General features: G+C 56.8%; 1 long non-coding RNA gene across 1 annotated transcript; it reads right to left on the bottom strand.

The window, feature by feature from the left end:
- Positions 1 to 16,946: 16,946 nt before the first annotated feature.
- Positions 16,947 to 23,055, bottom strand: LOC121104617. The gene is made up of 3 exons (XR_005836968.1): positions 22,456 to 23,055; positions 21,901 to 22,042; positions 16,947 to 21,521 (listed from the first exon to the last, which is right to left on the bottom strand). It is a non-coding gene; the product is annotated as an uncharacterized LOC121104617 (long non-coding RNA).
- Positions 23,056 to 23,410: the final 355 nt, after the last annotated feature.

The raw sequence follows: 23,410 nt of genomic DNA, 5'->3' as shown, positions 1-23,410 counted from the left end.
GGAAGCATTTCGTTAACGAATAGATAAACTCTTAGTTGATGTTTCCCAAATAAAATGGCCTTATAAATAAGCTCATCCCCGTTCCCCGGGGCTAAGGAGGCCCCAGGGTGCGGAGCTTCCCATCATGAGGTTGTGCTTCTGGAGTCCCACCTGTGAAGTGGGGGTCCCACCTGTGAAGTGGGGGTGGTGACGGAGCTCCCTGCCTGCAGGGCCGGCACTGAGATGGATGAGTGGGCATTGGAACAGGGCCTGGAAGCGAGCCTGCCCGTGGCGAGCTCTCCCTGCATGTTCTCCGCGTGGAGCGGGGCTGGGCCGGCCGCGAAGGCACAGGGGCAGCTCCCAGGCCTGCTGCAGCGTGTGTCCCCTTTAGCAGGGGCTCCCGGGGAGAGGAGCAGTGGGAGGGAGAGACAGAATCCCAAGCAGACTCCCCACTGAGCATGGAGCCCGACGTGGGGCTCAGTCCCACGACCCTGAGATCATGATCTGAACTGAAATCAAGAGTCGGAGGCATGAAGGACTGAGCCACCCAGGCGCCGCCGAGAGACGTTTTCTTTCAGAACACAGTTTATACTGAGGTACGGTTTCTGCCCCACAGAAACCAGCCATGGTGAGTGTACAATTCAGCGATGATCAGTACATTTGTAGAGCCGTGCAAGCATCCGACACTCCAATTTTCAACGATTTCTCAAGCAGTTTCATCACCCCACACCAAAAAGTCCCCTGGGCCCCTTTGCAGCTGATCCCTGCTCCCACCCACACAGCCCGAAGCCACGAGTGATGCGCTCTCTGTCACCATAGGTGTGCCGTTTCTGCACACTCCCTAAGAATGGGGTCGTGGGAAGTCTGTCCGGAAGCATGACGTTGTTGACATGCATCTATGCTGTAGCCTGTGACAGTATGTTGCCCTTTTGCCCCAAACAGTACCCATAGTACGGCCATCCCGCGGCCCGTGGGTCCGGGCACCTGTCAGCACACTGTGAAAGGACCCATTTGTGCGTTCTCCCGCACGTGCTGCGGGACTCGTTTCCATTTCTCCTGGGTAACTCGTCAGCTGGTTCGGTCTCCTATGACAAGTTCCACAGACAGAGTGACTTATAAACAACAAACAGTTATTTCTTCAAGTTCCGGAGGCCGGGAGTCCGAGATCCGGGTGCCGGCAAATGTGGTGTCCGCTGGGGACACGCTTCCCGGTCTGCTCACTGTGGCCTCCCATGACGGAAGGGGTGAGGGTGCGATCGCGGGTCCCCTTCACAGGAGCACCGCCCGGAACACTAACCCCGTTCTTGAGGGCTCCACCTCGACGCCCCTCAGGACAGGCCCCCCCTTCTGTCGCCATCACCTCGGGAGTTAGGGGTTGAACGGAGGGATTTGGGAGGACGGCGTCAGAGCGGAGCAGGTGTGTACCGAGGGTGGAATTGCTGGATCCCGCGGTGACGCCCTACTTCACGGTTTGAAGAGTAGCCCGATTATTTTCCGAAGCGGCTACCCCACTTTCCGCTCACGCCCACCACGTGGCCGCACCACAGGCCGTTCCCACTGGCAACGGATGAGGGTCCCGACGTCTCCACATCATCCTCAGCACTGACGGTTGCCTCTTTGTTGAGAGCCGTGTGAACCGGTGCCGTTTCTCAGTGTGGTTTCGAGTGCGTCAAGCTTACGGACTAATGATGTTGCACACATTTCATGTTCGTACTTTGTAATCTTCTTTGGTGAAATAGCTGTTTATGTCTCGTGCGCACTTTCAATGGGATTATCTTTGTATTGAGTTGTAAAAGCCCTTTATATACCCTGGATTCAAGTCCTTGACCAGATACATCATTTGGAAATAAATTTTCCCAGTCTGTGGCTTGTCCTCTCATTTTCTTAATGATGCCCTGTGACAGGGAAAAGTTTTTAATCTTGATAAAGTCCAATTTATTATGTTCTTGTTTTTATGCATCATGCGTTTAGTGTTAAAACTAAGAACTCTTTGCCCAACTCAAGCTCCCAAAGATTTTCTTCTGTGTTTTCTTCTCAGAGTTTTAGGTCAGCCCTATGATTGACTTTGAATTAATTTTTGTGAATGATGTGAGGCCTTAGAAACACAGGGACCCCAGCCCTGTTTCTTGGAAACTCTCTCTTCTCTATTGCATTTCCTTGTCATCTTTGTTGAAAATCGGGTGAGCATAAATGTAAGCATTTATTTATAAACCCTTATTTTTTATTTCGGGGATCTCTACGTTGGCCGCGTGCCACTAGTCACAGAGTCATGGTGAGCGTAGCTTTGGAGGAGCAGTCGAAGTCCTTCCAGCGTTTTTCTTTTTCAGAACTGTTTCAGTCATTCTGAGTCTTTTGCATTTTCAAATAAATTTTACAGTCAGTTTGCCAATTTCTAAAAAAGAAAAAATCCTGCTGGGATCTTTACAGGATTTCACTGACTCTACATCAGTTCAGGGAGAATCATGATCTCGCGGAGATTGAGTTTTCCAATCCATATACAGGGAATGTTTTTCCAATTCTCTAGATCTTCTTTAATTTCTCTCAGCAACATTTTATAGTTTATAATGTACATGTCTTTGCATTTCCTTTATGGATTTATTCCTAAGTGTTTTTATTCTTTTTCGAGGTGATTGTGAATGGGATTGTTTTAGTTCTCTTTTCTGATGGTTTGCTGCTGGTGTATAGAAATACGAATGATTGTTCCGTGTTGATCTTGTGCCCCCAGGGACCGTGCTGAGCTCATTGAGTAGATTTATCCCTTTCTGGGCATTCATTAGGATTTTCTACTATGTCAGTTCGAATAATAGCAAAAATAGTTTTACTTTTTGCTTTCCAATCTAGATGCTTTTAACTTTTCTAGCCTTATTTCATTAGTTAGGGCCTCTAGTCAATGTTAAATAAACGTGGAGAGAATGGACATCCTTGCCTTTCCCAATCCTGTATGCAAAGTGTTCAGTCTGCCACCATTAAGTACGATCTTAGCTGTAGGATTTTTAGTGCCCTTTATAGGAATAAAAAAATTCCATTCTGTGCCTGATTTGCTGAGATTTTTAAAAATCATGAATGAGTATTCTATTTTGTTATGTGCTTTGTCTGTGCATATTGAGATGACCATGTGGTTTTTCTCTTTATTCTATTAATGTGTTGTATTACTGCCGTGGAAAGACTCACTGTTTTCCTTTACACACTCGCACAGAACACTTGTGTGGCAAACTGGGTCGGTTTTCCCCACATCAAACAATTCTGTGACCCCAGCTGGGTGTTCTACAATTCAGTTCAATTCTGACACTAATGAGTCAGTACAGACCCCACAGGTTAAGGACTCAGTGCCACAAGATGGACCCCTCCCCTCCAGATGCCCATCGCGACTCCAGGTTGTCACCTGTACTTCTGACTGGCTTCCTCCTCGGGTTGATAATTTGTTAGAATGGCTCACAGAACTCAGGGAAATACTTATGTGGACTAGAAAAGGATGTGATAAAGGATCCAGATGGGAGACATGCGTGGGGCAAGGTATGGCGGGAGGGGCATGGGTTTCCATGCTTTCTGTAGGCGTGCCGCCTTTGCGGTGTCTTCCCCTCGAAACGTTGCAACAAGAGATAAGCCAAAACTAAGTAGAGCTATAAGTGCGCCCTAACCCAGCTTGATTCTTAAATTGGTATGGCGAATGGAGAAAACAAAGTACCCTCTCAGGAGAAAAATAACATTGACCTCAGACTCTGTGGTTCTTTTACACACAATGCCTATACACAATCAAAACTTACAAAACTGATAAAGAAACAGGCAAATGGTGCTCACAGTCAAGGGAAACAATAGCTAATAGAAGAAGACCCTTGGATAATCTAAACTCAATGATAGAATTTGGACAAGGGCTTTAGTATAACTACATCAAATAAAATAGAAGAAAAGATGGAAAAAATGCATGAAAATATGGGGAAATTTAAGAGAGAAATGGAGCAAGTATTTTCCAAACCACACTAAACTGGGAGGCAGGGAGTGGGGAAAAGAGTGAGGGGAGTGATTCAAGGAAACTGACACCCCTTGCCTTGTTCATGCAGCTGGATCTGTGGAACTCTACCCCAGTCCTACTGATTACCCTCCTTCTGACTGCTAGCAAGGGGGCACTGCCTTCACATTAAACAAGCTCTCTGATTCTCAGGAGGCAGAAGGTGGTGTTCACATAGCGATGCCCTGATAGGGCTGACCCATCATCGTCTATAGCGATCACATTCATGCCCTCCTTTGGGCAGGGGTTCTTTCCATGTTGATTTGTGTCCTTCCATCTCCCCCTTCATTGTGAGTTACCCTCCCAGGGAACTAAGCGTCTAATAGCAAGGCCAAACTGCATTTATCATAGAGGTACCAGCATGCCCTGGCAAACTACACTCCCCAGGTTTCCCTGCCCCTGCTGTCCTGGATGCAATCTAGGTTGAGCCAACTTGTAAGGACTCAGGTGAGATTTGGAAGGCAGAAGTGAGTTGCCATGGCCACTGCAGTCAGGGTTTGCAAGACTGTATGTCCATGGCCGGAGTCCATATCTCAGTGTCTGGACACCAGCTTGGCAGGTGAAAGACAAACATGACCAAGGCAGCGGTGTTAGCAACAGTGGGTTCCTGGTCTTGGTTTTGGCCTCTGGTGGGACGTCTAAATCAACAGTGCATGTGGAACCCTGATGGTCACCCCTCCAGCCCTCAGTGAGTTTTAAACCCTATTGCCTCTGCTAAATCCCTTTCTGCTTTTAATGCCTGAAGTGATTTCTATGAACCTGTGGTTGACATGTCCCCCTTGTGAAGAAAACTTCCGCACTCACTTCTGCTTGCATATCATTGGCAGAACTTAGCTACATGGCCACAGCCATCTGGAAGGGAGGGTGGGAAATGTAGTCCTTTAACTGGGAGCACACAGTCCCGAATACGGTAGTAGTTGGAAAATGGAATTCGATCCCAAAATATCCTGATGGGCTGGAATGGACACCGGCAGCTATAAAGCTGAAATGTCCCAGGTGCAGGTCACGCCTGCCCGTGATAGTCAAGCCCCCAGCAGAGCAGCGGTCTGAGGGTAACTGGGTTTCTCTCCACCAACTGCTGGTGGACCTGAGCAGGCAAACAGGCCCTTGGGGGCTCTGTTTCCTCGTGATGAAAGGAGGGGTATTGTGCTCTGGGGCCGCCACAACGAAGTACTGCAAACTCGGGGCTTCAAACCATGGAAGCGTATTCTCTCCCAGTCCTGGAAGCCAGAAGTCCTAAATCAAGGTTTCGTAGGGCTGCAGTACCTCTGGAGGTGTTAGGGGAGAATCCTGCCCGCTTCACCCTGCCTCCTGGGGCTCCAGTTGCTGTGTCTATCTCCACACCATTTTCTCTTCTCTCCACTGTGAGCCTCCCCTGGGGTCTCTTCTAAGGACACTTGTCATTGGATTTAGGGGATAATCCAGTACGCTTTCACCGCAAGATCCTTAACGTCGTTACATCAACAAAGACCCTTTCTCCACACAATGTCACATTCAGTTTCCAGGGATGAGAACGTGGACGTGTCTTCGTGTTGGCCACCATTTAACTCAGTATGAGGGGTCCAGACAACAGGACCTGTGACAAAACGTGTTGGTGCTGACACCATGCATACCACCCTGCAGGTCCCCCACCTCCGTCTGGCCCTGTTGTCGCTCCAGCCGCTCCCTCTCAGCTCTGTTCACTCTCACCCCCTCGTGATCTCACCAGTGTCTGTTTGCTGGGTTCCTGTCGAGCTCTAGACTTGAGTATCTGGGTGTCTGTCTGTCCGTGTCTCCAACTGGAAACCCAATAGATAGGGCAAGCTCAGCTCGTTCGAAGTGGGGCTCTCGCCCTGCACTCACTCAGTGATGGCCGCCCCACCCTGAACCTTGGTGTCCCCCTCCTCTCTCATTCCTGCCCCACACTGAAGTACCAGGAAGCCCACCCCAATGCTTTTTCTTTTTCAAAATCTATTTTTAGAGAGAGAGAGAGCACGAGCAGGAGGGGTGGTGGGAGAGGGAGAGAGAATCTCAAGCAGACTCTACACTGAGCACAGAGCTTGATACAGGGCTGATCCCAGGACCCTGAGATCACGACCTGGGCTGAAACCAAGGGTTGGACACTCAAATGACTGTGACACCCCACGCCACCACTTTCTAAAGGTACCCAGCTTCTGACTGTTACTGGACTCTGCTTCTTGGGTGGACAGTGACAGAAACGAGGCCAGACCCGAAATTCAAAGGCACAGGCCAAGCTTTCCTGGGGACACAGCTCAAGGGGATGCAGCACCCGCCAGAGTGGTTAGGCTGGGGTCCCGCTCAGAGGCCCTGCTCTCCACAGAGAGCTCCCTCCGGGTTCCCACTGGGTCCAATATGCTAATGAGGAAAAGCACCTCCTCCTGATTGGTTGATGTTGGCAGGCAAGCCAGCCAGCTCATTGCTGGGTTTTGGAGCCTCAGTTCATTTCTGCAGCAACAGGTTATGGCTGGGCTGTGGTTTTAAGTCCAGCTTGTACGCTGCGAGGTAAGAGAAGCAGTTCGGCAGTAGCAGTGCCCCAAGTGCACCATGGTTTTCACGTGGGGCTTGTTCCCATGGTCCCCAAGTATCTCATGACCCTGAATGATTGCTTCCCAGGGCACCTGCCCTGGGGCAGCCCCATTTCTGGTCCACTGCCTGCACCCAGCTCCTAACTGCCTCAGCCCCGCCCTCCCCACACTGCTCTCGGCACAGAAAACACAGCATGCCCCTTCACCTCAAGTCAGGCCACCCCTCTTCTCATAGGGTCTCCAAGGAGAGCTCCCTTCCCTCGGCTGAGATTGGAATCTTCACCCATCCAGCTGCTCTCCTGACCTATCCCCCACTCCCCCACCCCTGCTGCCTAGAGTGCCCTCCCCGTGTCCCCTCCCTTAACCCCTCCCCAGTGCCCCTCCCCATATCCCCTCCCCAGGGTCCCTTCCCTATATCCCCTCCCCGGGGTCCCCTCCCCAGGGTCCCCGCCCCGGGGTCCCCTCTCCAGGACCCCCGACCCCGGCCCCTCTACCTTGTGCTGCTGCACTGGCTCGATCTCTCCACTGAACGGAAGCCTGTCCCACTGCCTGCCCTCGATCCCCCTGCTCGGCTCTACTTTTTCTTCCCCCGGCATGACTCACCTTCCAGCACGCAGGACAAGTTACTTTTCCATTCTGTTGTGTGTCTGCCTTCCCATCCCTGGCAGCATGGGAGCCCCTCAGCGGATGTCTGTCCTGTCCACCACCGAGTGTCCGGCACGCCCTTCAGCAAAGGGCAGGGAGTTCAGCCAGGGTGTGGGGCATCAGGAGCAGAGCCACTGTGGGGTCCGGGGTGTGGCCCGCAGTCCAGCCTCAGGCAGAGCGCTCCCGGGGTCCTCGCTGCCTGGAAAGGAAGGGCTGCTCCCTGGGGTAGTGGGTGCCCCCTGGGGTCCTCGGGCTGAGCAGGGGACAGTAGGAGAACTCCACTGAGGGCTGTAAGCCTCCCTGCCACGGTGAGAAGTCTCCTTTTAAGTTTCTCATTTCTCCAGGTATCAGAATGACTCCAAGTGCGTGATTGTGGGAGCTGTGCCACCAGCACAGCCATCACCTAACCCTGGTCAGGGCTCCGGGACCCAGGGCGGGATGTGTGGATGTGACTGCAGTTCCGGGAAGTACCACCAGGTGGCGCTGGGGCTGCACAGGCCTCCCCAGCAGGGCCTCCGCGGGTGGGGGGCTCCCAGCAGGCCCCCACTTCCCCACCTGCCCCGCGGACCCTGGGCGTCTCTGGTGGACGAAGTCTCCCCCAAACCTTGGGAAGCCCAGGAAGTCCAGCCGTCCACCCTGTCCCTCTGCTGCCTGTTGACCCTGGTGAGGGGGGTGAGGGTCCCCCGCCCCACCCCAGCCGGAGAAGCCTGGAGAAGACATTCCCCACGCACTGGCTCCAGGCAGCGACCTTTGCAACCCATCAGGGAAAATTGACAATGTGTGTAAGTGTCTTTCACACTTGGTCAAAGGGACCGGACATCTTTAACTATAGGAGAGCTGCCTGGAGTCGATGACATTAATCTCCATGTCCCCAAGGCTGAGAAAGCAGCTTTGTTCCCCAAGCCAGTGTTTTTGGGGGGTCAGGAGGAACCGGACATTAGCAGGCCCCGTCCAGGAGGGCTGTGGCTTCCTGTGATGCCCAAGCCCAGGGGAGAGGCAGTGGAGGCCAGGTCCGGGTCACACAGAAACAGACGTGCCGGGGTGTGTCCCACCCTGGGCGTCCCAGCCCCTCCGCCAAGTGGCCTGGAAATGTCAGAAAGGGCAGGGCTCCCCACCGACAGCCCTGAATGCAGAGTTTTGGCAGCACCCTCCCACGGCCCGGGCCCTGGGGCGGCTGGGTCGTGGGGGCGTCTCTGGCGGGACAGACCCCATAGGCTCCCCGCTTGAGCACCGGCCAGGTCCCGGCTCTCTGCCTGGCAGCAGCTGACTGCAGGAGAGCGGCTTTCCTGTTGGGACCCACACAAGCACCCTGGGCAGCCAGCCGCGGAGCAGGGGCGCACCCTGGCCGCCAGGAAGGGGCCTGCGACTCTGGGGGCTGCTCCCCGTCTGGCTCCTGGCGTCTCATCGGGCTGCGCTGCTCTGCTCGTCTCTGGCTTCCTGCCCCATCGTGTCACAGAGGTCATGACGGTACCCAGCCCCCTCTGTGGCTGGCGGGACCACTCTCCCCCTGGGTGCCGGGGGAGGCTCCTGCCTCACCTCTTCCAGCTCCGGGGGTTCCCGAGGCTCCTGGACTTGTGCTCACTTCCCTGCAGTCTCTGTGGCCATAGTTTCATCTTGACGTGACCTCCTGCTCTTGCCCCTGTGTCTCTTCTGTCCCTTAGAAGGACACTTGTCACTGGGCTTATCACCCTGGTTAATCCAGACGGAGTCGTCTTGGGATCTTTGACTTAGTTACAACCACACAGACGCTTTTGCCTTTTTTTTTTTTAAAGATTTTATTTATTTGAGAGAAAACGAGCAAGTACGAGCTCTCAGCGGGGAGGGGGGGTTCGTGCGGGGGCGGCGGAGAGGCAGAGGGAGAAGCAGGCTAAGCCCGACGCCAGACTCGATCCCGGGTCCCTGAGATCACGACCTGAGCCGGAGGCAGACGCTTCACCAACTGAGCCACCCAGGAGCCTCAAGAGACCCTTTTTCTAAATAGTGTCCTGCTCACAGGTACCAGAAGTTAGGGTGCAGGCATTATCTTTTGGGGGCCACCGTTCCCCAGTCTGCCTGTCTCGGTGGGAAGGGGCTGGCTGTCAGGAGGCAGTTCCCCGTCCCCACCGGGCTTGCCCAGGAGGGGGCTGCAGCTGGGTCAAGGACACCAGGGCTCAGCCTCAGGCCCTGAACCACCTGCCCACCACCACCCAGGTGCCCCGCTCCCTGCTCTGGCTGCCACCAGCAGCCTCTGGCCATCTGGGGAAAAAAGCCTCCAGAGGCTCAGAACTGATCTCTGGCTGCTGGCCAGCCACGCAGACCTGCTTCACCCCGTCTGCTCCCCGGGGGGTTTGGAGCTTGTCCTCAGGGGAAATGGAAGGTAGGCCTGGGCCTGAAGTCACTGGGCACCGTTAGCCTCAAGGACAGCCCAGCCTCCCCAGCCACCTCTCTGTGTCTCTGGCAAGTATTTGGGGCAGGGGAAAGGAAAGGTTGCCCTGGGGACACGGAGGATCAGAAGATGAAGGGTCACCTGGAGACGTGCGGAAAGGCGTTCCTGGCGGAGGGCAGTGCCCCGCCCCCACCGCACTCAGCCCAGGAGGCCACAGCTGGGTGGTGTCGTGGCTTCCAGGAGCCCCGCCGTCCAGATGCGGCAAGCTCCCTGAGCTGGTGGTGCTACTGTGGGGCCTGCGGTGCTAAGAGGGCTCGCGGCGTGAAAGCCTGTGTCCTCTGCCCGAGTGGGCTCCGCGGGCACTACACACACCCCAGGCTGGGTCCCGCAGCGCACACTCGAGGCCCGAAGCTTGTGTTGCGGGGCCGGAGCGCTCGGGCCAGAGGCCGAGGCTGGGGAGAACCCTAGGGCCCGGGCCACCGGTGAGGAAGCGGGGGCTGCTCAGAAGAGAAGCGGATGGGCGGGCTGAGGAGGGGAGCTGCGGCTAGAGACACGGCCGGGGACCCCAGGCTCACCTGTGTCCGCCCGGGCCTTCGCGCTGAGGGTCCTGCTCCAGGACAATGTCAGGGGAGCTGGAAGGGCACCCCTGCAGCTGGCTTCGCCAAGCAGCTGTGCCCCCGCCGCGGACAGACACCAGCGGGCCCAGCCGACTCGGGGCGGGGGCACCGCCGTGCTCTACCTGCATGGATGCTCTTCTGGCTTGGGGCGGGCTCTCAGGGGAATGTGCTAGAAAATCCACGTTTTCCATTTGTCTTTGGAATGGCTATCAAGTTGAGACAGGTGTTCCGTGGGACCGGGGCTGGGAAGTGTGGCTTGAAAGCGTGTCTTCCCTCACGCGGACAAGATGTATTCAGAGTGACACGCGTTCTTTCTCTCGGAGAGACGCTACCCGCAGAGCGCTAAGCCCTGCTCTCTGGATGTGTTCTTCGGAGGCACACCTCTGCTGCACAGGACCCTTGCACCCCACCCCCCACGGCCACACTGCCGTCCGCGCCCAGAGGCCGTGTCAGCCCCTCCCGGATGGACGCGGCCCGCACGCCCGGGCACCAGCCCACTCCCGACTGGTAAATATTTCCAGGTGTTTCCCACTTTTCACTAAGTAATGCCGAACCGAGCATCTCTGTGCAGAAAGCATTTTCTGTAATTAGATTTATGTCCTTGGGACAGATTCCCAGAAGTGAAATTAGCGGGTGGAGGCACAGACATTTGGAAGGTTCTTACTAAATATTTTCACGTCTGTCTGTAGCCGTGACCCTCCCGCCAACAATGGCTTTGTGACTCACTGGTGTCCGAGCACCATTCCCAGCATCTCATGGACTGAGCCGCTTAAAAATAGACAACCTCCAAAGAGTGCTTCTCTCCGTGACTTTTACGATTACTCACAAGGTTCACTAGAGTTCTGTTTATCGAACAATTGTATCTCACCTTCTGTGACTTGCCTGCGATTTTGTAGAAATTCGTATGAGCTTTGCGCAGAGGACACCCTGTTGCCCCTTGCTCAGACACTTGGAATCTGCTGTTCTTGCCTCTCCAGTGCCGGCATCTGATTTTCATTCAAATCTTTTTTTTTTTAAGATTTTATTTATTTATATGACAGAGAGACAGCCAACGAGAGAGGGAACACAGGAGGGGAGTGGGAGAGGAAGAAGCAGGCTCCCAGAGGAGGAGCCCGATGTGGGACTCGATCCCGGAACGCCGGGATCACGCCCTGAGCCGAAGGCAGACGCCCAACGACTGCGCCACCTAGGTGCCCCCTGATTTTCATTCAAATCTTGACCTAAAATCGCATCCATGGCCTGGCGGTTAGGAACGTATTGTGGGAAGAAATTAAAAGAGCGGGTGTAGTGTTTCTGCTCAAAACTGCAAACAAGCCAGGTCCTAATCACACGTCAGGTGCCATCCCTACACTGTGGGGCTGTCAGGGGACTTGAGGCGCCACCTGCCCACACTCTCCTTTTACAGATTAGGCAAACCGAGGCTGCTCTGGTTCAAGGCCATCTCTGCCTGACCCCCCTTCCCACCGTGGCATCCGGGAAGCTTTCGCTGGAAAGGGGCAGGGCTAGAGGGAAGCTTCTGCGGGGGGGCGGTGGGCTTTGCCCTGTGCCACGGGAAGCTCCCAAGGACCCCCGGCCCCGCCCGCCGCTGGTCTGCACCCAGCCCACCCTGGGTGCCTGGGAAGCCTCCACGCGCTGGGCCCCCAGCTGGGACAGATGGCCGTGCAGGAGGAAGGGCCTTCTCCCAGCTGGCCTCATCCAGCGGTGAAACGGACCACGGGCGGTGGCGAGGCCCCATCTGCTGAGGCTGCGGTTGAGAGGAGGCTGGTTCAGAACGGCGCTGGGAGGCTGAGCCCGGGGCGCTCGGTCCCAGAGGAGCGGCTTCCTGATCTGGTTCTTCTGAGGACGGCTGCGGGTGGGGAGCAGACAGAAGCCCCAGCGCACCCCTCCCTTCCCCGTGGGTGGGCAGGCTGTGTGAGCCGGGCAGTTTGGAGGGACCAGCGGCATGTAGTGGCTGGAGCCCGGGAAGGCAGCTCGGTACACTCGGGTGGGCGGGACAGCCGCCAGGGAGGATGGCCTGGCAGCACACGGCCGCTGCGCCGAGCGGATCAGCCCCGGTCCAGACGCCCCAGTGAGTCGTGCTGGCGGGGCTCGTCTTGCTCCAGAGTCACTGCGGGGCCCGTGGCCTAGGGCCCAGACGTCACCGATTAACAGGAGGGGCTGGCATCCGAGCAGCCCTGAACTCAGATCCTTGCCCTGCCTGTCGCCGCTGTGCACACTCCCGCCAACGACGTGCGTTGCAGTCTCCTGGGGTGTGATGGGTGTGAACACTCCCAGGCCTCAGGCTTCAGTGGACCTGACACAGGGCGTCACACGTGAGCACTCGCTAGGGTGGAGCCGCGACCACCACGGTTCTCCGCGTCACCGTCTGGGACCCGTGCCGCGTGTCGTCGCCAGCCTCTGGCATCCTGTCAGAATCAGTGATGCCTTCATTTCCTAACTCCTTAAATTTGGATTCCAGACTTTTCAGGGAGGCTGTCTGGGTGGTCCTATCTGTAGCCGGACAGGCCTGGGGGGACATGCTCACACCCCCAGGTACGCCCGCCTGTGTGCCGATGGCCCACGAAGCCACGTTGTGCAGGTGCTTGGAACGTAATGGAGTGGTCACCACGTCTCCCTCGGGAACGTGTCTCACGGGTCAGAAATACGCCGTGAGGCCCGTTCCTCCTTTAAACCAGGTCCACCGGGCTGTTCAGACGCGGTGAGCAGCGGGACCACTGATGCCACTTGCAGTCAGCATTGTGTGGATGGCCGAGCGCCCGTGGGCGGCCCACGGAGCTTGGGCTTGAAGCAGACGGACACCCTTCTGAACAAGAGCATTTCCCCACTGCAAATGCGTTTATTCGCGTGGTCGCAAGCCAGCGGCCCCTGCAACCACCGGCACTCTTAGCATTGTGGGAAACTCCTCCTTCCTGCCAAATTCGGCTTTGACTAAAACTCAGCTTAGGGTACGATGCAGAGCAGAGCAGATTAAAAGTAAATTGTACAGGAATTGGCTTGTGGATTCCGAGTTCCTCCGTATCTTCCTAAGGCGCCACCGTGGCCTCCCCGGGCTGGCGTGCGGCCGCCCTCCCCTGCGTGGCGTTCGCGCCTCCCCAGGCTGGCGGCTTCTGCCCGGGTGAGCTGGAGTCCGGCTCAGGGGGAAGGGCTCGGAGCGGCCTCCGAGGACGGTCAGATTCCCTGTGAGTGGCCTCGCCAGCGGCCCCTCACCCTGAGCCCGTGAGACTCAGCCCCTCTCATCCCGTAGATGAGTTTTTGTTCATTTCCGAGACATACTCTCGACACTGGTCTGGCATCTCTTTGAAATGTCTGTTTCCGTGAGGATGCAGCCGGAAGTGCTCCCCGGGCGTCGCTGCCCCGCGTGAGCAGACCTTGGCTTCGGGCTGTGCCACCCGGCACCGTCTTACCCTGATGCTCCCGGTCCCGCTCTGGGTGTGGCCTTACTTGGGGGCCTCCTTTCCGATGCGACTGAGCATTTGCCCTGCGTTGCATCATCCTCAGGGGACAGCACTCGCCCGCCGGACTCCAGGAAGGGAGAGGGCCTCTGGCCCCCAGTCACTGTCTCCGTCCAGAGTAGGGGGGCTCCATACCTTACATCTTTCCAAGAACACCGCTGCCTCGCAGGTGGAGAGACTGAGCTCCCAGAAAGGCCCTGGTGCCTCGATGGCCCTTCTGCGCCCGGCTCCCTGGTGGCCATGCTCTGTCTCTCGGTAACTATTCTGTTTTCTGTAAGAACAGGACCGCCACGCCCCACGGGGCCCCGGGCGCACGGGCGTGCGGAGCACACTTCCAGCCCCCTGCAGCCACCGTGGCCATGGTATGCCGGGAGGTTTAAGCAGAAAACATGTGCGCAGAGTCTGGTAAGGGTCCTTGAGGAGCCCTTGGGGGTGCTGGGGCAGGCCCTGGAGAAGGCTTGAGAAGGCTCGAGAAGGCCCCAGGAGCGGTGAGGGATGGTCTCAGCCGGTAGGAGCGGGACTTCTGGGAGACTTCGGTCCAGGTGGTCTGGGCCTCTTCGGTCTCTCAGGACGGATTTCTGTCCAGCTGTGGCTGTATGGAGGTGGGGGTGAGCTTGATTTATACTTTCTGGGGATTTAGACACACGTGAGGCTCCCTTTGAATGGTTGCCTCAGGCCCCGCGAATGTTTGCGGGGAGCCTGGTAGATCCCCGCGATCCGGCCACGCACTTCGTCCCGCGTGTCACCGCCTGAGACTAGCGGTTGCTTCATCTCCAAGGGGCCTGGTTAGGAGACTCGACGCGACGGCCGCCTGATGTCCACACTGCCGGTTGGGGATTCCAGCTGCCCTCAAAGACGGACTGTATCCATGTTGATGGGGGACTGTGTCAGGGATGCCTGACACCCCAAAACCATACCCAGAAGCTTGACGTGGGGCAACTGTGTTCCCACCACCTGCGACATTATGTGTTTCACGGGAATCAGATCTGAATTCACCGAGTCTTTCAGTTCTAACCCAGCCCAAAGCCCAGCTTCCAGTTCCAGGCACTCAGTCATCAGAGGACTTGGAAGCGGTATGAGAAACTGAGAGCACTGTCCCGTTACGTTTTCTGTGCCCGGACCCCGCCATGCGTGTGGGTTAGAACGCCACGCTCCTGCCCAGCCCTCCGAGAAACAGACCATGTCCCTTCACGCGTGAGGCAGCGACATAGCTGTCGGCCGAAGGGTTGATCGTAAGTAGGAACGTGAAAGGCATCTCACAATTAAAATGCGTCGTACTTATTTAAACCATCTACTACTACCACTCTCTTAATTCCTGGTGGAAAGACTCCGTATCCGGACGCTGAATGAAAAGCCTTTGCCATCTGTAGCTGTGCCTGTTTACTGTTTGTAAAAAGTGTTGGGCCCAGAAGCTTTGTAATGATTGCCCACCTGTTGCCTCTGCAAACACACCGAGAGGCGTCACCGTCCTCAAGCCTTCACCAAGCGGTGGGCTCCGCGGTCACGCCTGCCTCGGAGCTGGAGCCCACGCCCTGCGTGAGCAGGGGCCACGGGCGGGGTCCGCGAGCGGGCTGGTGTCCTCCACAAGCACACTGCAAGGGGAGTAAGGAGGGAGGTGAGCCCACAGGGCCGAGGGGAAAGGGACGGGCCCATCCAACGCTGTGTGAGGCCCTGGCTTGAATCCCGATGGAAACAAACCGGGTGTAGAAACAACTGGGGCCATCTCAGTGCTGGTGGATACCTGATGTTAAGGAACCGCCAGTGTTTAAAGCATGACACGGTGTTACATCACATTGAAGGAAAAAGCCCGTATCTTCCATGGGTGTCGACTGAACATACAGAAGGATGACGTGCGACCTGGGACTTGCTGGGAAACCAGCCTGCCTGTGGGGAGGGGCGCAGACCGCGCACATCTGGGGGCGAGGGACACGCGGGATCTCGGGGCTGTTCTCTGCGCCTCTCTCATGGTTGACTTTTTCCCGTAACGAGAGAGAGGGAAGAATCCCAGGGCGAGAAGGTACTTGAAACTTGCAACGGGTACGGCATTGGCACCAACGTAGTTTAAAACTCTGCTTCCCAACTCTGATAACCACCAGGTGTCGGCCGAGAAGACCGAGCCCTGGAATGAATCCTCCATTCCCCGTGTTTGTGGAGCCCCGTGTTTTCATCTCTGGGGAGGGACCCGCACAGGCTCTAAGCATACGTTCCAGTAGGCGAGGCCGACGAGCCAGCAGGAGAAGCACGACCCCGCCAGGGGCGCCTGTCCAGCGTCCAGCCTCAGCTTCGCTGCTGCGCTGGGGAGACTATGGGGTGCGAGGAGCAGAGGTCCAGGCCTGGGAGAAGGGACTGGGCCAGGAGGAGGTGAGTGAATCACAGGCATATTCTGAAGGCAAAGCTGCTGGAATCTGTGATAAACCACATGAAGCCCGGCCTGGCCAGGCGGCTGGTTTCCCGGTGTGGGAGTGGGTGTGGTGTGGGCAGCCGCTGGGCCTCCCGGTCCTGGTGTGGATGCCCGTGCACCCTCCTCCCTGAGTGTGGACTGACCTCCTGACAGGCTTCTGAGTGGCGACGCCTCACCACTGAGAGTAGGTGATTAAAGGCCTGTGGCCAACTTCAGGGTGCGTTCTCCCTGCCTCCCCTGCTCTGGGGGCCGGTGGCGAGGCGGCCCTGAGGAGTGGCCCACGTGGTGAGCGAAGGAGGCCTGCCCACCACCGGGCAGTATGCTTGGAAGGGGGTCCCCCACGGGAGCGCTGCGGACAGCGTGATGGGCGCCTCGGGAAGGACCTGGAGCCAGAGGCCTCCTGCTGAGCCGCACGCGGGTTCCTGCCCATAGCAAGCGGGCTAGTGACCGTGAGAGACCTCAGGTCTCTGTGCACCGTGTATGAGGGAGATGGCCGGCAGAGGGAGAAGCCCAGCTGCGAAGGAGGCTGGGGCCCACAGGGAGGGGAGAGAACGGTCCCAGCTGGCGTCCACCCACCCCCCATTCCCACTGATCAGTCACTGAACGTGGGGGTCCACAAGGGGTGTGGCCCTCGTGGGGGCGTGGGGCAGTCACTTGGGGGTGGCAGTGTGCTGCTGGGGGCTGGGTGGCCGAGGGGGGGTTACAGACTCGCTCCCTTGGAGGAGGCTGCGAGCGTTTGGGGGAAGAAGATGGTGCAAGGACGTTTAAAGTGAGGACCTGCCCACGGGACCCGCTGGTGCGGGCAGAGGGTGCCAGGTGCACCGTGCGTCTGGGCCCAAGGGGCCGTGTGCGTGGGTTCAAGCGACTCCCATCCCGAGATGGGGTGGGGGGCTGGGGTGGGGGCGGCCAGCCCTGGGGCCCGGCCAGAGGCAGCGAGGACGCGAGCACACGCTGGGAACCAGAGATGCTGCTTTATTTACACCACAAGAGCAACAAGCTGTCTGATGAGGTACAAAACGCTGGACTCCGGGGGGGGGGATGGAGTCGGCCGTCAGAGGAGGACACCGTCGTCGGGGAAAACCCGCCCACACAGAACGAAACGAGAATGAGAAAACCGCGAACAAAATCTCCAACTCCACTGGGCAAAAGAAAGAACCGTTGGAAGGTCCAGACAATCAGAGAGAACAGATTACATTACAGAAGAAACAGGCGGCCGCCCCCGCACGGGCCCCCGGCCGAGCGCGCACAGGCGCCACGGGGGACACGGCGGCGCGACGCGTCCGTGAGAAGCTCTTGGGTGAACAGGGTCAGCCCCCTTATATATTATATATATGTCTCATAAACTGGAAAATAACGCCTCCACTATGGGGCACACACACCGAAAACCCAAACAAACAGACTGTCCACTTTCTTCTTCTTCCCCTCGGAGACTTGCAATCCCGTCGGACTTGCAGCGAGCCGCGCGGGAAACGAGCGCCGCTCCGCGACAAGGGAGCCGCGGCCTCCTCCGGCCGCCAGGTCGATCGTCGGCCGCGGCGCTGACCCGGGTCCCGGCTGCGCGGCTGAAAGTGAAATCTTAGCCGCGCGTCATCTAAGAGCAACGAGAGAGTCAACACAGCTGTGCGGAAAGGGGCGCGTCGGGGCCGCGGCCTGGCCGGTCCTCCGTCGGGGTCGCCGGTTCGCCAGCCCGCGGGCCCTGTGCAAGATCAAAGGGAACAAACAAAACAAAACAAAACAAGTGCCTCCAAGTCAACTGAAGAGAGACGGGCAGTTCACTTTGAATTCTGTGTCGTTTCCCTAAAACACTGTTTCCACATAAATACAATAAACTCTATTATTGGTATGTCACAAGTGCTAGATAAACTTTTCTTCTTAATATGACAAATGTTTAAGTAGTCCTTTTTAGTTTTCTTACAATAAAAAGTACAATTTCTTAAGAAGAAGTTCAATAAGACGCAAACGTCCCCCCCACCCCCGACTCTCCTTCAAGGTTTCATGTGGTTTTACAGAAAAATTTCCATCTTTTGTATCTGCAAATGTCGTGAGGGGAACAAAAAAGGCATTTTTCTTCTTCCCCGAAGCTGCCGAGTTTGGCGTGCAAAATCCGTGTACACTATAGACATGCCGGTCGTACAGTCCATGCAACCTCCAGCCGTAGGGACTTAAAAAAATAGAGTCATATATGTTTATATATATATTTATATATGTATCAATGCCCGTAAAACACGTGGGCCCAAAAGTCTACAAAAAGAATGGAATGAGCACATGGCTGTGACCAGTAAAGAAGGAATGTTCTGATCGAAAAGTAAAACCCACAATCCTGCCGCCGGGGCCGCTTTCACGTCCGAGCAACGCCCGACGGTCCTTCCTCTGGAAACAGACTTGTAAAGTAAGTGGAGAAAAACTGAAACACTCTGACAACGTGGCCCTTTGGAGCCGAGGGGCTGGCGGCCGCCTGCTGGTGGGGCTCGGGCACGTCGTGCGCGGCTGGAGCCGAAAGGGCGGGCGCCGCGCGTCCCGGCGGCGTCGTGGGGTTTCCCGCGAAGGGACATAAAGTGCTCGCTCGCTGACCCCTGGCCAGTGCCCCCGAGGCCTTTGCAAAGGAAGAAAAAGGCTAAAGGTGCAAAAGGGCCAGAGAAGGGAGGTGTGCCCTGCAGACCCTGGGGCAGGCCCTCTGCTGTCTGCCCTGGCGGCGGGTGGCGGGGAAGGGCTGAGTGTGTTTTCAAAGAAAAGAAAAGGCTACACGGTAATGCTTCAAGCGCGTCCGTGGCACTGGAGTGAGCTGACAAACGCAGCGTGCTCCCCTGCCAGGCCTCTCCGCGGAGGGCGTCACCCCAAAGGAGACCGGGAGGGAGCCCGCCAGGGACAACGCCCTCACCCAGTCAACCGTAAAAAGCGTGAGATGACCTCTTCCTCCCTAAGAGCCACGGCCGGCAGGCGGCAGGGGGTTCCATGGGCCGTGCAGGGGCAAGGGCCCAGGAGGCCACGGGGCTGGGGCCCGGGTCCTGTCGCCGCACTCACCGTGCCTGGACGGCCAACGTGGGCTTTGGAGCAGAGCGGGGCCGGCGGGAGGAGAAAGCCCCACGGGCCCCAAGACCTTTCTGCCCTGCTCTGGGGACCGCTGTCCTGGGCCTGACCACCAGCATCCGACGACCAAGCCCATCCAAGCATTTGGATTTGTTTGGCCAAAAGTCCGGCTGCATCAGTGTCTCCTTCAGAAACTACCCTGTGAACGCGACCGAACTCAGAAACGTGGCTCGGGGTTCCCTCCTACGGGAGCACTGTGCCTGAACTCCGTACATGCTTTGGAATGAAATTGGTGGCTTCAAGTGCTGGAAAATAAGTTACCAGTAAAAGTGACGGTCAGTTACTGTCAACGAGAGAAAGAGCAAAGACTGGCTGTCCTGGTCAGGAATCTGTGCTGTCCCTGCAGGCTCGCCAGGCAGCAGGGGCCCCTCGACTCCCCGCAGCCACAGGCTCCAAAATCCGGGGCCTGCTGCTTCCGGCCAAGACCCCGGCCATGCGGCTGCGGCAGGGAAAACCCCCGGCAGGTGTGGGCCTCACTCGGGCCCCATGCATTGCTGACATGCTTTAAAAGGTCTTTGGAAAACTGAATTTAAAATGCTGTCCTGACAACGTGGTCAGAGAAGTTGAAACAGGAGTTTCATGAGTGCTGACGGCCCGTGCTGTCTGGCGAGCGACCCTGCCATCCTGCCCACAGCGCAGTGGAGGGGGGGACACAGCACCCCTTGTAATACTACCGATGTGGAGGGAAGAGGAGCCCCCGGTCTGGACGCAGCTGCGGGGACAGAGCTGGGACAGACGCCCCGCTGGTGTCACCGTGGAGACTGCACGCCCCCCAACTCCCTTGAGCTCACTTTCTGAAAACGGCTGCCGCAGAACACTGCTCACTGTACAAAAATAAACAAAGATGAAAATAATAAAAAAAAAACCGTTAAAAGTTAAAAAAAATGTACAAGCAAGAATTTAGAAAGAAAGAAAGTTTAGACATTGTTACCATTCAGGAAACTGCTAAATGGTGAGAAAAAATGTAAAATTCACAAAACAATGCTTATTCAGGACCTCTTTGTGAAAAATTCATACAAAAATCAACAGCAAATTTATATTCTTTGCTATAAAAACTCATTAGGTACATATGTGCACGGAGGCTCGGAGCGGGAGGGGTCCTGTCCGAAAAGAGCGGGACGAAAGCACGCACCTGCAGGTAGCTGCCCAGTGGCGAACGTGTTGGCGATCTGAAAGCTATCCAACCTGCAGTTTGAAAATACACGGGTTTCAAACGAGATCCCTTTCCGTAAGCACCTTGATGTCTAATTCACAAGTCATTCATTCGCCAGGGACCTTTATGATCTGCATTTATTATATATATATACTTTTTCTATAAATGCATTATAAATATTTTATCAAGATTTCATAAGAATCAAGTTTCTTAGCTTGGAATACATTGGAATATATATTATACATATATATATTTATACCTAAAATTTAAGCAATACTTCATGCTACTTGCTTTTCATAAAAAGCATTCCGATCATAACACTGGAAGTGTGCCTAGGACATGCTTCACAACCAAATGGAGATGCTCAATTGTTCTATGGTGTAAGAGAAAAGAACACTTTGGATTCATTTAAAATTTGTTGGACTTCAAACCCCCAACAGTATTTGCCACTTTGCTGGAGCTCCCTCCATTTTGCTTAAACAGCACTAAAGCAAAACCGGGCCTGCGGGCCAGCGGCCCCCGGAGCCCCCCACCCCGGGCAGCACGCAGCCACAGGAAACTGTCCCACCAATTCCTGCTGTTTATTTTTTCTTAAGGCATTGTTCCTCAGACGTCAGAAAACCCAGCCACAAAAATCCATCAGAGCAATAAAAAAAAGGCACAAACTCGCATCTTCCGATGGCTTCGAGAAACCAAAGCCAGCTCCCACAGGCTCCCGTTTCTGTGTGTCCAGCTCTCCCCTCGCACGCGCGCCCGCTCCGGCCCCCCGCCCCATCGCAGGCCCCGTGCGCGCCGCTGTGGCTCCCGGACGCGGCCGGAGCCTGAGAAAACGTTCTCTTGAACAAAAAAAGAAGCTACAGGATGCGTTGAGTGGTTTACACGGAGACTGTGGAATTGTGGGTAATAATCAACTGTGAGCACCAGTTTTCATCAGTGTGTTTTGTATTATTAGATCTTTGATTTTCGTTTTCCTTCCCTCGCGGCCACGAAGTGGGCAGCTCTGCCGCGAGCCGCCACAGGCTTCCTTCCTCCGCGGCCTCCGTCGAGGGAGCCGAGAGCCCCGCGTCGCGTGGGTCCCGGGTCCGCGCAGGGCCACCCGCCAGGGAGCCCGGGGGCCGGGCGGGCGGAGGCCTCCCGCTGCTGCTCCAGCCGCGGTCAGAGACGCGGGCAGGCCGCACAGAAACAGGAGCCTTCTTGGCGGAGCTTCGAGACGGGGACAAACAAACAAGAGGCCCGCAGCTTCGCGGGAGGCTACAGGGGCGGCTCCTCTTCCATGGGCTCCTCGTCGGGTCTGCCGCGGCACCGGGCACAACAGAGACAGAGAGCCGGCGGGGTGAGGGCAGTGCTCCCCGCGGGCCGCCCGCCTTCGGTGCCCTCCCGCCGCCCACCCCCCGCCCCTGGAGGGCGGCCGTGATGGGGCCCCTGCTCGGGACTGAAGGCTTGTCAAGGGTTTCCACGGCCTGTCACGCTGGAGAGAGGTGGCCGTGGCGGCTGCATCTCCAGCAGGGACACCTGTCCTCCATCCCTCCATCCCTCACTGGCCGGCCGTGTATGAGGCTGGGCCACGTGGAGAAGCCACGTGCCTCCCCCCACGACAGCAGAGGCCCGGGTTGTCCACAGAGGCTGGCCCCGCAGGCAGACGGGCCGGCCGGCGGGGCAGAGACACTCACCTCTTCTCGGTGGGCTTCACGCCCACGGACAACGAGGCCATGGCGGTGACGGTCTCGGCTTCCTCGTTCTCGCACTTCTGGGCCTCTACCAGAGAGTGCCCCACCGTGGAGCAGAGGCGCGGCAGGGAGCGCCAGTACTGGCCTGGGGTGGGGGGACAGGGTTACAGGCCTCCCCCGGCTCAAGCCTGACTCCTCGCTGGCACCGTTAAAGCCCCTCTTCCAGGAGCCAGAAGCCAGGGAGCACCAAGCTCACAACTCATAAGACTGGCTCCTGGGAGAAGCTGCCGGTGGAGCCTAGTCCTCCCCAAGGCACGGGCACCTGGAACGGGGCGGGGGCCGGGGGTGGGCTCCCAGCCAGACCCTCGGAGCCGAGGGGGCCTCGGCGTGAGGGGAACGTGAGGGGGGCCGGGCCGGTGGCTCGGCGTTTGCTCACACACGGGGTTTCTCAGCAGGGAGGCTGGCGGGAACCCAGCGTCTGCACAGGGCAGACCCGCTGACATGACCGTCTCAGTGACTTGGGTCATCCCCCGCCCCCGGGTGGCCCAGGCAACTCACTGTGGATTTCAATGACTTTCTCCATGGACCGGACCGCGTTAGCATTGGGTCTCTGCTGTAAAACCTTCTCTGGGAGAGGATCAAGCTAGAAAACAATATATAAATACACAGTGAATGTAAAGGGTGTCGGTCCCTGTGTGTGCTGCAATGGGACGTTTGAAGTCGACTTCTTGAGTGTATTTGTGGACAGAGAAGAAGAAAAAGCCAAACTTGGCTTTGCTATTTACCGTACACCTGTAAACAGAAGTAGATTTTCTTTGAGATATTGTTCTCAGGAGACGGTCAGGGGTATGCGTGAGCTCCCGCGTGAGCAGACGCCGCATCCGGGAGCGGGCTGCTGCGGACGGATGTCTGCTCGGGACCTACCGAGACACCGTCTACACCACCGCACAGCAGGAGGGAAATAATGACCGCTTTTCGGAAATAACACTTCCACGTCTGTAGTCTTACAAATGAGAATGCCTGAACATCCCGTTGACGGTTTTCTTCCCAAAATGGGGAAACGGTAAAAGAAAGAAGAAAGAGAGCGGAGTCTCTCTGAGGGGGGCTGCGCTCCCAGTGTTCCCTTCAGTGCAGACCGCAGAGGATAGTAAGGAGGCACAAGTCCATCAGAGAACCATAGGGCACGCCGGGGCGTCCCCAACATGGCAACCAAGCACGCTGTGGAAAGACACCGTGGAAACACAAAGATAACTTTAAAAAACTTTAACTAATTAGACAAGCCTACAAAACCGGGGGAGATCTGCTGGGTTCCTGAAGGAAGCTGGAGCCTTCCCAGGGCGGTCCCATATCCAGGGACAGGGTGGGGGCTGTGCAGGCTGCTGAGAATGACCACAGCCCCTCCAAGGATGAGCCAGGCTCAAGCAGACGACGTGCCCGCAGAGACAGCTGGTGGGGAGGTCTGTTCTTAGCCTGGGCTCTGCAGAGAAGGAAGGGACACAGTCTCCCTGAGAAT

This window comes from Ursus maritimus, unplaced genomic scaffold (genome assembly GCF_017311325.1).
Source record: "Ursus maritimus isolate PB19 unplaced genomic scaffold, ASM1731132v1 scaffold_1, whole genome shotgun sequence".
In the NCBI taxonomy this organism is placed as follows: Eukaryota; Metazoa; Chordata; class Mammalia; order Carnivora; family Ursidae; genus Ursus; species Ursus maritimus.
The sequence above is the reverse complement of the archived record's forward strand: the minus strand, read 5'-3'. Positions and strand labels throughout refer to the sequence as shown.